We start from the raw sequence: 13188 nt of genomic DNA on the forward strand, positions 1-13188 counted from the left end.
CCCATGAACCAAGAGGTTACTGGTTTGATTCCTGATCAGGGCATAGGCCCGAGTTTTGGGCTCTATCCCCAGTAGGGGGAATGCAGGAGGCAGCCCATCAATCTCATTGATATTTCTATCTCTCCCTCTCTCTAAAATTAATAAAAAAATATTTAAAATAATCACTTCCTGACTTTTGTAGTTTTATCACCTATGAATCACATGGAATCTTAAATTAGGATTTTCTTATGTAAATCTTAAGACTGAAGACCAGGAAGGCAAGTGTATTTAATGTGGATCCTTCTCTTCTTTCATAAATCTTGTTAGGCCCTGGGGAGAAGTGGTGGATTTGTGGTCTTGAGCATTCAGCGGAGAACACACTTTTGTTTTGTTTTTTTAATTGTTTAAAGTATTATATATGTCTCCTTTTTCTCCCATCTACACCTCCCTGGCCACTCCCAGCCCCCCAGGACAAGTTCCCACAGCCCCAGTTTCTGTGTCCATTGGTATGCTAATATGCGTGCATACAAGTCCTTTGGTTGATCTCTTATACCCTTGACCCTCCCCTGCCTTCCTTCTGAGGTTTGACAGTCTGTTCAGTGTTTCTCTGTCTCTGGACCTATTTTTGTTCATCAGTTTATGTTGTGCATTATATTCCACAAGTGAGTGAGATCATGTGATATTTATCTTTCTCCAACTGGCTTATTTCTCTTAGCATAATGCTCTCCAGGTCCATCCATGCTGTTGCAAATGGTGAAAGTTCCTTTTTTTATAGCAGCATAATATTCCATTCTGTAAATGTACTACAGTTTAAAAAAAAAATATATATATATACATACACACACACATGTATATATATAGCCCTGGCCGGTTTGGCTCAGTGGATAGAGCGTCGGCCTGCGGACTCAAGGGTCCCAGGTTCGATTCCAGTCAAGGGCATGTACCTTGGTTGCGGGCACTGAGCCAAACTGGCTACGGCATACCACAGTTTTTTAATCCACTCATCTGCTGATGGGCACTTAAGGCTGTTTCCATATCTTAGCTATTGTAAATTGTGCTGCTATGAACATAGTCCTTTCTGATTGGTGTTTCTTATTTCTTGGGATATATTCCTAGAAGTGGGATGACTGGGTCGAATGGGAGTTCCATTTTTAACTTTTTGAGGAAACTCCATACTGTTTTCCATTGTGCTGCACCAGTCTGCATTCCCACCAGCAGTGCACAAGGATTCCTTTCTCTCCACTTGTCATTAATTGATTTATTGACGGAGAACACAGTTTTGAGGCTTCTTTCATTCAGCCTGTGTTTAAATGCTCACTAAGTTTAAGGCACCTAAAGAGTATGGTGAGAGGCACAGAGATGTGTTCAAAACCTCACCTGCCCCTGGGAGCTCGTAGTCAGGCAGAGACAGCATGGAGATACATGTCAGAACAGGGCGAGGGCCTGAAGAAGTCCCCAGATAAGTGCTATGGGTGTTTGGAAGAGGCAGAGATCACTTTTGGCAGCTGGAAGCAGAGCAGGCTTTGTGGAAGAGGTGCCATTAAGTTCATTCATGCATTATTTATCAAATGTTTTTGAAGGCTGGCAGTATGCCAGGAAATTAGGTCAAAGGATACAAAAATGAATAAGATCCTTGCCAGTTCACAGACTAATGGCTGTGTCAGCACAGATATAAATGATTCTAATATTGTATGCTAGAAATACCCAGTGTAATAGGAATGACTGTGGCCTGGGGTTTTCAGGGAAGGCTTCAGTGCTGAGAGCTAGGATAGTATTTTAAGGAGAGAGGAATAGGAGTTTGGCAGACAGGGAAGGGAACCACTGAATCTTCAGAGGTGCTGAGGTGGGAAAGAACACAGGTCAGTGTTGGCAAAAAGTAGAGTTCATAGTGGGACTTGACAGGTAGAATGGATGAGCAGAAAAGGTGACAGGCGGCCGGGGAGGAGCCTGCGCCGTAGCTCATCCTGGCCCCGCTGTGCCTGTTGCCGCCTGTAGCACTACTGTGAGGGCGGGAGAGGCTCCCGCCTCCACAGCTGCACTCACCAGCCATGATCCTGACTTGTGGCTGAGCAGCACTCCTGCTGTGGGAGCACACTGACCACCAGGGGGCAGCTCTTGCATTGAGCGTCTGCCCCCTGGTGGTCAGTGCGCATCATAGCGACTGGTCGTTCAGGTCATTCCAGTTGTAATGGTCACTTAGGCTTTTATATATATACACTAGAGGCCTGTTGCATGATATTCATGCAAGAATGGGCCTTCCTTCCCCTGGCTTCACTCCCAGCTGCCCGGGAGCTGGCACGTCCCCGCTCCCGGCCCTCCTGGGAGCCCGCAAGTCCTCGCTTCTGACCAGAGCACCACTCCTGTAGCTCCCTCTGCCGCCTCCCCTCCCCCTCATAGCAGGCATCCCGCCCCTCCCGGCCACTCCGTGCTTGCATATGCAAATTAGCCACCATCTTTGTTGGTTTAATTTGCCTACTCACTCTGATTGGCTGTGGTCGTAGTGGAGGTATGGTCAATTTGCATGTTTGTCTGTTATTAGGTAAGATGTGGCTGAAAGTTGAAACTAAACAGAATCCAAGGGCTCAAACAATGCCACTGGGATTTGGTGTCACTATCTCTATCTCTCAGCTCTGTTTCCCCTCTCTGTCTTAGTCTCATCCTCAGGCGGTCTCCCTCTTTGCAGTGGGAAGATGACTGCCAGCAGTGGCTTGGTTACACATTGCCCTCAGTGGATAGAGTCATTCAACTGGATAGTTCTGACCAAAGTCCCAGGATAGAATCTCATTGGCTTTCATTTGGTCATATGCCCATGACTGAAATGCTGCAGTAAGAGCACGCTCTAAAATGCTCTGATTGGGCCTGGCTGGTGTGGCTCAGCAGTTGAGCATTGACTCATGAACTAGGAGGTCAGGGCACATGCCTGGGTTTCCGGCTCAATCCCCAGTGGGTATAGTAGGCAACCAATGATGATTCTCTCTCATCACTGATGTTTCTATCTCTCCCTCTCTCTTCCTCTTCTGAAATCAATAAAAACGTAAAACACACACACACACAAAATGCTCTAATTGGCTAAGTCTAGGTCACCAGTCTATTCCTACATCTGTAGGTAGAATCATCTCTAGAGCTACTTGGAGTGAGAATAGGGGGAGGGGTGCTTCCAGAAGAAGGAGGAATGGACACTGGGCTTGTAACCACAGGGGAAGCAGAGCTGGAGACCAATAGGCTACTCCTCCTGTTACTATGAGGCAGCTATAGCCAGTGGGGGCAACGGAGGCTGGTGTTTTGATGGGCCAGCAGCAAGGGAAGGGGTGGACTGTGGTCAAGTAGTAATGCTACTGCCTTTTGGGGCTGTGAAAAGTTGGGGGAGGGGCCTTCTGACAAAAACCTGACAACATAATAGACACAGTGCTAAGTGAATCCTTGTCCTCAGAATAAAGGCAGGAAAAGCCAAGAAGTTGGGTGACACCCCATCAAGATATTGCTGCTGATGGAAAGGGCAGACATTGTCTGGGGACATTCATGGAACTGGGAGAAGGGAAGAAGGAAAGGTCACTGCCAATTGGCCTTGTTGAGGGAGAAACAACCAGTTTTCTCTCAAGTTTAAGAAATGAAGCTGATGTATTTTTATGGTACTAAAATTTTTATAATAGCCCAAAACAACTTAGATTCCAACAGGAGATTGGGTGAATAGTATAATGCCCATGCATTAGAATACAGCCTTTACAAATAATGCTTTATTTGACACAAAAAGATGTTCACAATGTAGTTTTGAGAGAGAAAAGCAGATTACAATCTGTTTTTGTGCAATAGATGTATGTGTATGCACACACATATATACATAAATAAATTACTGAGAAGGTATACACCAAAATATTAATAATTGGTATTATTCAAGGCAGGGCCACAGCTGAAGCTTGTCTTTTGATTTCTCTATAGTAAACCTGCTGGGTATTATGATAGAGTTGTGGTCAACTAGAGCCAGCCTCCGAGGTTCAAGTCCCAGTTCTGCCACTGCCTGCCTTGGTGATCTTGGACAAGTCCCTTAACACTTCTGAGCCTCAGTTCATGTATCAATAAATGGAGATACTAGCTCTTAACTTATAAAATGGTTGAGTGTTAAAGTAGCTAATATTCCATGCCTACAATAACCACTCAAAAATGTAGTTATTCTTGTGTAATTAAAAAAAGTCCAAACATAAACTGATGAACAAAAATAGAAGTCATAGAAGCATCGAACAGACTGTCCAACTTATGAGGGAATGCAGAGGGTGAGTGGGTAAGAGACCAACCAAAGGACTTATATGTATGCTTATGAGCAAAACCATTGGACACAGACAATAGGGGGGTGAGGGCATGTGCCGAGGGGTGGGGGCGGCCAGGGAGAGGTCAATGGGGGAAAAAGGAGACTTATGTAATACTTTGAACAATAAAGAATTTTAAAAAAGCTTTAAAAAAGTCCAAAAGAAAACATGACTATTAAATTATATATATTTAAAACAGGTGTCTTTCTTGGCCAAATAGCTGTGGTAGTCAACAATAAATGAACTATTATTAAAATAAGCTGTTTTCCTCTAACACTGGGACACGTTTGAGAAAAGACAGAGAAGGTTCCTATTCCCCTGAAGTTTCCACACTAGCAGGAAAGACAGATAAACAGGTGCTGTGAGGCTAGGGTGATCAGGGAGGGCTGAGAGCCAACCACAGGGCGTGTGAAGAGGAGCAGGCAAGGAAACAGTGAATGCAAGGCCTTGCAATGGGGAGGAAGTCTCTAAACCAAAAGAAGACTTTGTGGCCGGAGGCAGGGAGGCTGGGGTGTAGGCAGAGATGAGAAGAGCGGTTCAGCTCTCACAGCGGACCCACAGGACACAGGGCCATCTCGCCTGCAGTGTGGTCTGCCGCAAGTCCCTTTCCTCTGGGTAGTTTCCGTCTTCTCTGCAAACTAGGGAAGATAATACTGTACTTCACCAGAATGCAAGGATCAGAAGACATGTTAGTGAAAGCACTCTGCAAACGGCCGTTTACATATTATAAACAAAACCATCTCAGAAGGATGTGCGCTCAGCCGCAACCGAGAGCCGCGTCGGCTGGCGCGTGCGCGACAGGCAGCCCGAGCCGCGGCGGAGAGTGAATTCAGGTCCTCGCTCGGCCTCGGTTTGCCTCCCGGTCCCGCCCACTTCCGCGGGTACCCAACCGTGCGTCGCCTGCGTGCTGACGTCAAGCGCGTGCCCCTGTCCGGCAGCCGAGGAGACCCCGCGCAGTGCTGCCAACGCCCCGGCGGAGAGGCTGAGGTGAGTGCGGGGCCCAAGGCTCCCCGCGGGAGCGGCTTCCCAACTGTCCCGTCCCTACTGTGCCGCCCCGGCATCTCCTTGTCCGCGGGGACACCCCGCTTCTGGGTTCCGGGGAAGCCTGGGAGCGCGGGTCGCGGGGTGGGGGTGGGGTTGCCCGGATCGCGCGGCGCCGTGCGGGAGAGCGCGGGTCTGGGGTTCTCTCGGGGAACGGAGGGGAGAGGGTCCCGGCGAGGAAGGTGGGGGGCGCCCGTTTCACCCAGGGGAGTGCGGCCGGGATGCGGGGTGCCGGCCTGAGGGCGCGGGCGGTGCCGGGTTGTCACCGGGCAGCGGCGGAAGGAAGGGGTCACACCCATCCCGGCCGCCCGGGCTCCCCTCCCCCAGGCCGGCCCCGAGGGCGGGCGGCGGGCCGGGGCGCCGTCGTGGGCCTGGGCCTTGGAGCCGCTCGCGGGCGCCGGGCTGAGCGGGAGTGCCTGTGGCTCGGGCGGCCGGGCTTGCCCCAGCGCCGGAGCTTCAACTTCCTGCTTCGCCGGGCGCCGCCGCGGACATTTTGCGGCGGGCGGGGGGAGGGGAGCGGAGTTGCCGGCGCGGCCGGGAAGTGGCGGTCCGGGAGAGGGTGGCCTGTTGGCCGTCCCCCGGGCTTTGCCTGCGACTGGCTCCTCTCCGCAGCCTCGCCTCCGACGCTTGGTCCGGGCGGGGTGGGTCTGATCCCCGTTTCTCCAGTCTCTCTATTTCTGCTTTAGGTTGAGTTCCTAATGCCATTTCCGTTTGCTTCTCCAACTCTGTCTCTGCCTGTTCAGCCGAGCTTCCCTTTCTGGGAGTTACCTAACCATCTCTCGAAACTGTCTTTCTGCCACTTTCTTAATTCCTCTTACTAGGGGGAAATTTTCTTTGTTCGTTTGCTTTTTTTCCTCCCCTGTAAGTCCAAGAGAAATGCAGTGTGGAAGATTACGTCATCGCAATATAAGGGGTGAGAGTTTTAACTCCTGCAAGCCAGGGATTCACCCAATTAAGACAGCATTTTGCAGCCTTAGTTGGATATCCTGCCTGCTTCTCAGTGCATCGTATTCAGAGATCTTTTCAAATCCCCGTCGTCTCAAATGCACCCAAAAGCCTGGAAGGTTTAAAATCTCAAGATTAGTTTGTGCCAGGGAATAAAGCGTAAGACAACACCGTGTACAGCCACTTAGGAGGGCCATGCCTTTAAAGATCCCTTTGTACTCAATGAAGTGAGTTTATTTGTAGAAGCATCTTTGGTCCAGAGAGACTTTCCTAGACTGTTTAAGGACTCCTGTATGACTTACTGATGCAGAGTGCTTACCTACGTCGACTATCCTGTGCTTTTTGTGACAAGGGAAAAGAGAATCAGTTCATATCACCCCTGATCTTTGCTTGCTACACTTTTAGTTTTGTAATTAAAAACGAGTTTTGGATTTTTAACTAAGAAAACTTGAGTAACATTTTCAGACTTTTTGGATCACAGTATTTGTTCCCCAGAATGTTAGGTACATCCTTCATGGACTACAGGGTACAGTAGCACAGAAAAAAATGTTAGCATTGTAAAGCAAGTGAGATCCAATTGTGTAATGCATTGTAAAAGCAGTTCTTGTTGGAACAAGTACTTTCCTATTGTTTCTCATTTGTATAGAGAGAATAAATTGCTTGTTAGGAAACGCATAAAAGAAGTGTAGGTTTAAATCGGCTTTCTGTAGTGTATAGGTGTTGTAGATTGGATAGGTGTGGAGCTTGGATCTTCTGAAATATGTTTGCCATCATTATGTTTTAAGAATGTAAAAATGGAACACTTACCTGCTGTCGTGTTTCTTGAATCTTCTATATTTAAGACGTTTAAATGTACGTATATCAACGTGTATCTTTCCTCTTAAAATATATATAGCAGAATAGTTTGAGTTTACAGTGTTTACACTGAAGCAGTGAGATTGGTAATTAACTGAGTATTAAAAATGAGCTATTTTCTAGTAATTACTTCAGGACCTAAGAAATATCACATCCTCTTAAAATGTTTTCACATAATAATGAACAGTTGTACTCAGTTCAAATTATTTTTTCGGGAATCTAAGATAGTTGTTATAGATAGGGTATTCTGGGGGCTTAAATCAAATATCAGTGAGAGCCCTGGCCAGTGTGTTCAGTGGTTAGAGCGTTGGCGAACCAAAGAGTTGGGGTTTGTTTTCTGGCCAAGGGCACATACCTGGGTTGTAGGTTTGATCCCTGGTCCCCGGGGTGCATGTGGGTGGCAAGCAATGGATGTGTCTCACATTGATAGTTCTTTCTCTCTCTTTTCTCTTCCCCTCGCGCTCTCTCTCTCTCTCTCTCTCTCTCCCCCCCCTTTCTCCTTCCTCCCTCTCCTTCCACTCTCTTAAAAAAAAATCAGATTCTTAAAGCCCACTGAGACCAAATCTTGACTGTCTTGTAACTTAAGATTTGTTTTTTATTTGGATAATTTTTCCACTTAAAATGTTATGGTCTATTAGAAAAACATTTCTAGTTCTTTTTAAAATTGTTACTCTAATAAAATGTATTAATCCAGGAGCTCTCACATTTGGAAAACTTTGAGGTACAATTTACTGTGCCTATCTGGGAGTAGTATTTATAGGTATTCTTGGAAATAAAGGTCAGATTGTACTTTTAATTTGTAGATACATTTTACATGCATTTATTTATTGTTTTAGGGTCTTTTTCAAGAGGATAAGAAACAATGTGCATTTCAGGCTATAGGGCCTCTGCAGCAGGAGAAGGAGTGCTTAATATTTTGTGAACTTATTTCCCATAAATGGATCTATATACCCCACTGTATCAAAGAGCTTTATTCTAGGCCTTCAATATTCAGTATTCTCTTCCAAATCTATTAGTTTCCCCCATTAGAATATAGGTTCTATGAGGGCAGGGGTTTGACTTCCCTGGTTACCCCTGTATCCCTAGAAATGTTTGTCAGATGAATGAATTTGATGATGTTTGAGGGTTAACCTTTTCTTTCTGCATACTTTTAAAAAAATACATAAAAATATATATTTTATTGACTTTTTACAGAGAGGAAGGGAGAGGGAGAGAGAGTCAGAAACATCGATGAGAGAGAAACATCCATCAGCTGCCTCCTGCACGCCCCCCACCGGGGACGCGCCCGCAACCAAGGTACATGCCCCCGACCGGGAATCGAACCCGGGACCCTTCGGTCCGCAGGCCGACGCTCTATCCACTGAGCCACACCGGTTTCGGCAAAAAAATACATTTTTAATGATTTCAGAGAGGAAGGGAGAGGGAGAGAGAGAGAGAAACATCAATTATGAGAGAGAATCATGGATTGGCTGCCTCCTCCACACCCCTTACTGGGGATGGAGCCTGCAACCCCAGCATGTGGCATGTGCCCTTGACCAGAATCGAACCCGGGGCCTTTCAGTCTGTTTCATTCCTTTCTCTCTCTCTCTTTTTTAAAGTTGATTTGAAGTATCCTCTATTTCTTTGCCATTAGCAGCTTATTTTTGCCACTTCTCCTCTACTCAGCAGTATCAAGTTCCTGGTCATGTTATGCTTTGTCCCTTACTAGTTTCTACTTTTAGTTACTTATCTCTTCAGTCCAAAATATTTTTGGTAAAGCAATTTTCATTACTTGCCATTTCAGCTGTGTCTGCCACTGCTGCTGTTAAAAGCCCTGGATATCAAAACTTCTTCACTAATTGCCCCTGGGACATTGGTCTCAAACTACTTATTTCATGAAGTGAAACCAGGTGTTTTGCCACCAAATGGTATTTCATTAAAAAAATTGTTGAGGAAAGATTTTTCTCTCTCAAATATTTAGCTATGCTGAAGTCCAGAACAGTTTCTAATATAGCAAAAACCTATATATGGTTAAGTCATTCACCAAGCATTGGCGGTCTGTCACCTGAAGAGAACTTTGTTGCTCCCTCTGCTTTAACGCTACACTTTAACACTTACATCTTTTCTCCAAAAGTAAGCCATTATGATTTGCCATTTTAATTCTGCTGCTGTGTGTTCTTCAGAAAAACGCTGCTAGTACAGTGATAAAAGTGTAGAGTCTGAAACCGACTGCCTGGGTTAAAATCCTGGCTCTGCTATTTATTAGTTATGTGCAACCTAAATAATGTCTTTGTGACTCAGGTTTACCTTCTGAATAATAAGACTAGCAATGGTCCCTGCCTCACAGTGTTATGAGAATCAAATCAGTTAATCTGTGGCAAGTACTTAAGACAATTCACTGGCACATAGTAAGTGCTGTGTAGGTGTTTGCTCTTGTTATTATTACAACTTCTCTTAGGCTGCCACTTTTAAGCAGCTATCTGCATTTTCCCTAAACATCCATATTTTAATAACCATCTCTCCCCCCAGATTAATCTCATGAAACCATTATTATTATAAAATTATTAAATGATGCCGAAACCGGTTTGGCTCAGTGGATAGAGCGTCGGCCTGCGGAATAAAGGGTCCCAGGTTCGATTCCGGTCAAGGGCATGTACCTTGGTTGCGGGCACATCCCCAGTAGGGGGTGTGCAGGAGGCAGCTGATCGATGTTTCTCTCTCATCGATGTTTCTAACTCTCTATCCCTCTCTCTTCCTCTCTGTAAAAAATCAATAAAATATATATATAAAAAAAAATTATTAAATGAAATGGAAATGGTTGCCTGTTTTAAATTTTTGTCCATTATCTCAATCATCATCATAGAAGCAAAGTTGCAAGGTCCCAGGTATGCCTTGTGTGGTCTATGGACCAGCAGCATAAGGATCATTTTGGAGCTCATTAGAAATCTCAGGCTCCATCACAGTCCTACTGAAGTGGAATTTGCATTTAACATGACCCCCCCACGTGATTTAAAAAAAAATTATTTATTGATTTTTTACAGAGAGGAAGGGAGAGGGATAGAGAGATAGAAACATTGATGAGAGAGAAACATCGATCAGCTGCCTCCTGCACACCCCCCACTGGGGATGTGCCCGCAACCAAGGTACATGCCCTTGACCGGAATCAAACCTGGGACCCTTCAGTCTGCAGGCCGACGCTCTATCCACTGAGCCAAACCGGTCAGGGCCCCCACGTGATTTTTATGCATGTTAAAGTTTGAAGCACCTCTTCAGAAACAATGTTGAGTATTTTATTCTTAGTTTCTCCCCTACTTAGTTAAATGTAATCAGTGTATCAGAATTTATTGCAAAGATCATGTCTTAAAGTAAATGTGAAACCTATTTGGTTTTTAAAGGAATTATAGTTTCTTACCTATAGTAGAATCATCTCATCCTGTACTCATTATCAGGAACAAATGTTTAGTTATTAAAATGCCATTGCCCACTTAACTGATAACTAGATAATCTTAAATTCTAGTTTATTGTATCAGTTAACACATTTGAATTCAAATGACATTTTATTGGAAACTAATTTTTATGAAGAGGATCATTCATGGTTATGAAAACATGGTAAATACAAAGTTGGCATTTAGCTGGTCAAATGTAAAAAGTTTTCTGCTTTTTAAAAAAAAATATATTTTATTGACTTTTTACAGAGAGGAGGGGAGAGGGATAGAGAGTTAGAAACACCGATCAGCTGCCTCCTGCACACCCCCTACTGGGGATGTGCCCGCAACCAAGGTACATGCCCTTGACCGGAATCGAACCCGGGACCCTTCAGTCCACAGGCCGAAGCTCTATCCACTGAGCCAAACTGGTCAGGGCTGCTTTTAAAAAACATATTTTAAATATATATTTTTATTGATTTTAGAGAGAAAGGGAGAGGGAGAGAGAAACATCAGTGATGAGAAGGAATCACTGATCAGCTGCCTCCTGCACGTCCCCTACTGGGGATTGAGCCTGCAACTTGGGCATGTGTCCTGACTGAGAATTGAACCACCACCTCCTGGTTCATGGGTCAATGCTCAACCACTGAGCCACTCCGGCCGGGCATGCTTTCTTTAAAGTAAACCATATCTCTAGTCTCAAGGGAAGATGTTAGTAACAAAAATCTAGTCAGTCTTAGCTGCCATATTGAAAAATTATTATTTTTTAAGGACTAAATTGAATTTTTTTCTAATAACTTTTCCCTTTTTCTTTTAAAGTATTTGGTGTAGGAGAAATTCACCAGTTGCTATCTCTTTGCAGTGTACACTCTAGAGTAGTGCTTCCTAACTCGTTTGAAATCAAGGCAGACATAGAAAATGTCACACTGTAGTAAATGGATGAGGCTGCTCTTGGCTGACTGGAGTTTCTGAAGACCCCAGAAGAGCTGTAGGATCATTGTCTCAGTCACACCTGTGTCCATTCTCTGTGTCCCAAGTGGCAATATGAAACCATCTAGTGTTGGAAGTTAAACCACAGCCATCCTTTTCAGCTAAATAGATTATCACTGTTTGCTACTCCTGTGGAAACAAGAGATTGAGGACAGATCAAATGAGCCAATGAAACAAGGGAGAGATGAAGGAATAAAAGAAGACTGTGTTAAGGAGTGTAAGAAAAGGATACATTTTGTAGAAGAAAGCGTAAGCAAGATTTCAGATACCATTTGCTTTGTTGGTTGGCAGTTTAAGAATATTTGTAACTTTTTTTGGTTTACTTTTAAATCTGTTTAAAAGTAGATGAAGAGGAGTCGGAAGTAAAGAATAAAGTTTCTTAACAAAGCATCTGGTTTCAGGATTTTTCATTATAATACACCTTTGTTTTACCAGCTGAGCACTATTTGAGAGGTCAGTTTTGGAATCTTCCGAAGTGGAATTTAACTATATATCACACTACTTTCCTAGAAAACCATATTTTTATTGTGGAGTTTGAGATTAACATTACAATTTTAAAATAAATTATTAGATTTTATTTATTTTTTTTTAAATATATCTTTATTGATTTCAGAGAGGAAGGGAGAGGGAGAGAGAGAGATAGAAACATCAATATGAGAAGGAATCATCGATCGGCCACCTCCTGCATGCCTGCCACTGGGGATTAAGCCTGCAACCAGGGTATGTGCCCTTGACTGGAATTGAACCCGGGACCCTTCAGTCTGCAGGCTGTTGCTCTATCCACTGAGCCAAATTGGCCAGGGCAATAAATTACTAGATTTTAAAATGTAAACTTTTTGATAGCAACTTTTTTTATTGGCTAAAAAAAACCTAAGCATATATACAAAATTAGGTACACATTTAGATGCTTCTTTTGAAAGAATGGTTTAGTCTTTTTAAACTCAGTTTAAAAAAAGAAAACTGCAATTTTTCAACACTGTTTTGAAAAGTTAAAAGTGCACTAATATACTTAGCTTCCTTATCTACAAAACTAGTGGCCTGGTGCATGAATTAATGCATATTGAAAGGAAATTAATTAGAAGAAATATTTTAATATCGCTATTTGCCCTTTATAATAGAAGTGTCAACCAAATTCACAATTGACAATGACAGATCGAAACACATGCGTGCGGTTGGCGCTAGCGAGAGCTTTATATGTATCGTGCATGCACAAGTCAACTTAGCCTTTTACCAGTATATATATAGAATAAACTTGCTTAGTTAGACCTGTTTTCTGATTTAGCTACACTTTTTCCAGCCCAGTGAAGCACCCCAACTTCTCTTTCAGGTAATTGTCAGCAACACAGCAGTAAATATCAACACGAAGCAGATTATTATTATAGATCATGCAAGGAGAACAAAGGGTAAAATATTTAACTGCAGCAGTGTTTGACTATATTCTATGCAGTGAGAAAACCTGAAGTTGTTTTCAAGCTCTACCATTTCTTCATTTCAGTCGGGTCAAGTTTATAAGCTTTCTAAATCTCTGTTTTCTGGCTAATGAAAAGAAAATAGGATTCCATCGAGTCTCCTATCTACCTACTCCAGGACTTATGTGAGGATCAAATGAGATGAGGCACGGGAAAATGCTTTACAGACATTTGATTAAAGTGTAAAATGTTTCCACCTGGCTA

The 13188-nt window shown here is 43.9% G+C and overlaps 1 protein-coding gene across 3 annotated transcripts in view; it reads left to right on the plus strand.

Annotated features, from left to right (window-relative positions):
- The first annotated feature begins 5187 nt into the window (after window positions 1-5187).
- CDC42 (cell division cycle 42) overlaps window positions 5188-13188 on the plus strand; it is a 38578-nt gene continuing 30577 nt past the window's right edge. The window contains exon 1 of one of the 3 annotated variants that reach the window (XM_008148120.3): window positions 5188-5267. The gene's annotated coding sequence lies outside the window, so the exon portion shown is untranslated. Of the gene's footprint in view, window positions 5268-6213; window positions 6235-13188 lie in introns of those variants that run through there. The other 2 variants (XM_008148119.3, XM_054720506.1) reach the window with 2 other exon arrangements.

This window comes from Eptesicus fuscus, chromosome 9 (genome assembly GCF_027574615.1).
Source record: "Eptesicus fuscus isolate TK198812 chromosome 9, DD_ASM_mEF_20220401, whole genome shotgun sequence".
Classification (NCBI taxonomy): domain Eukaryota; kingdom Metazoa; phylum Chordata; class Mammalia; order Chiroptera; family Vespertilionidae; genus Eptesicus; species Eptesicus fuscus.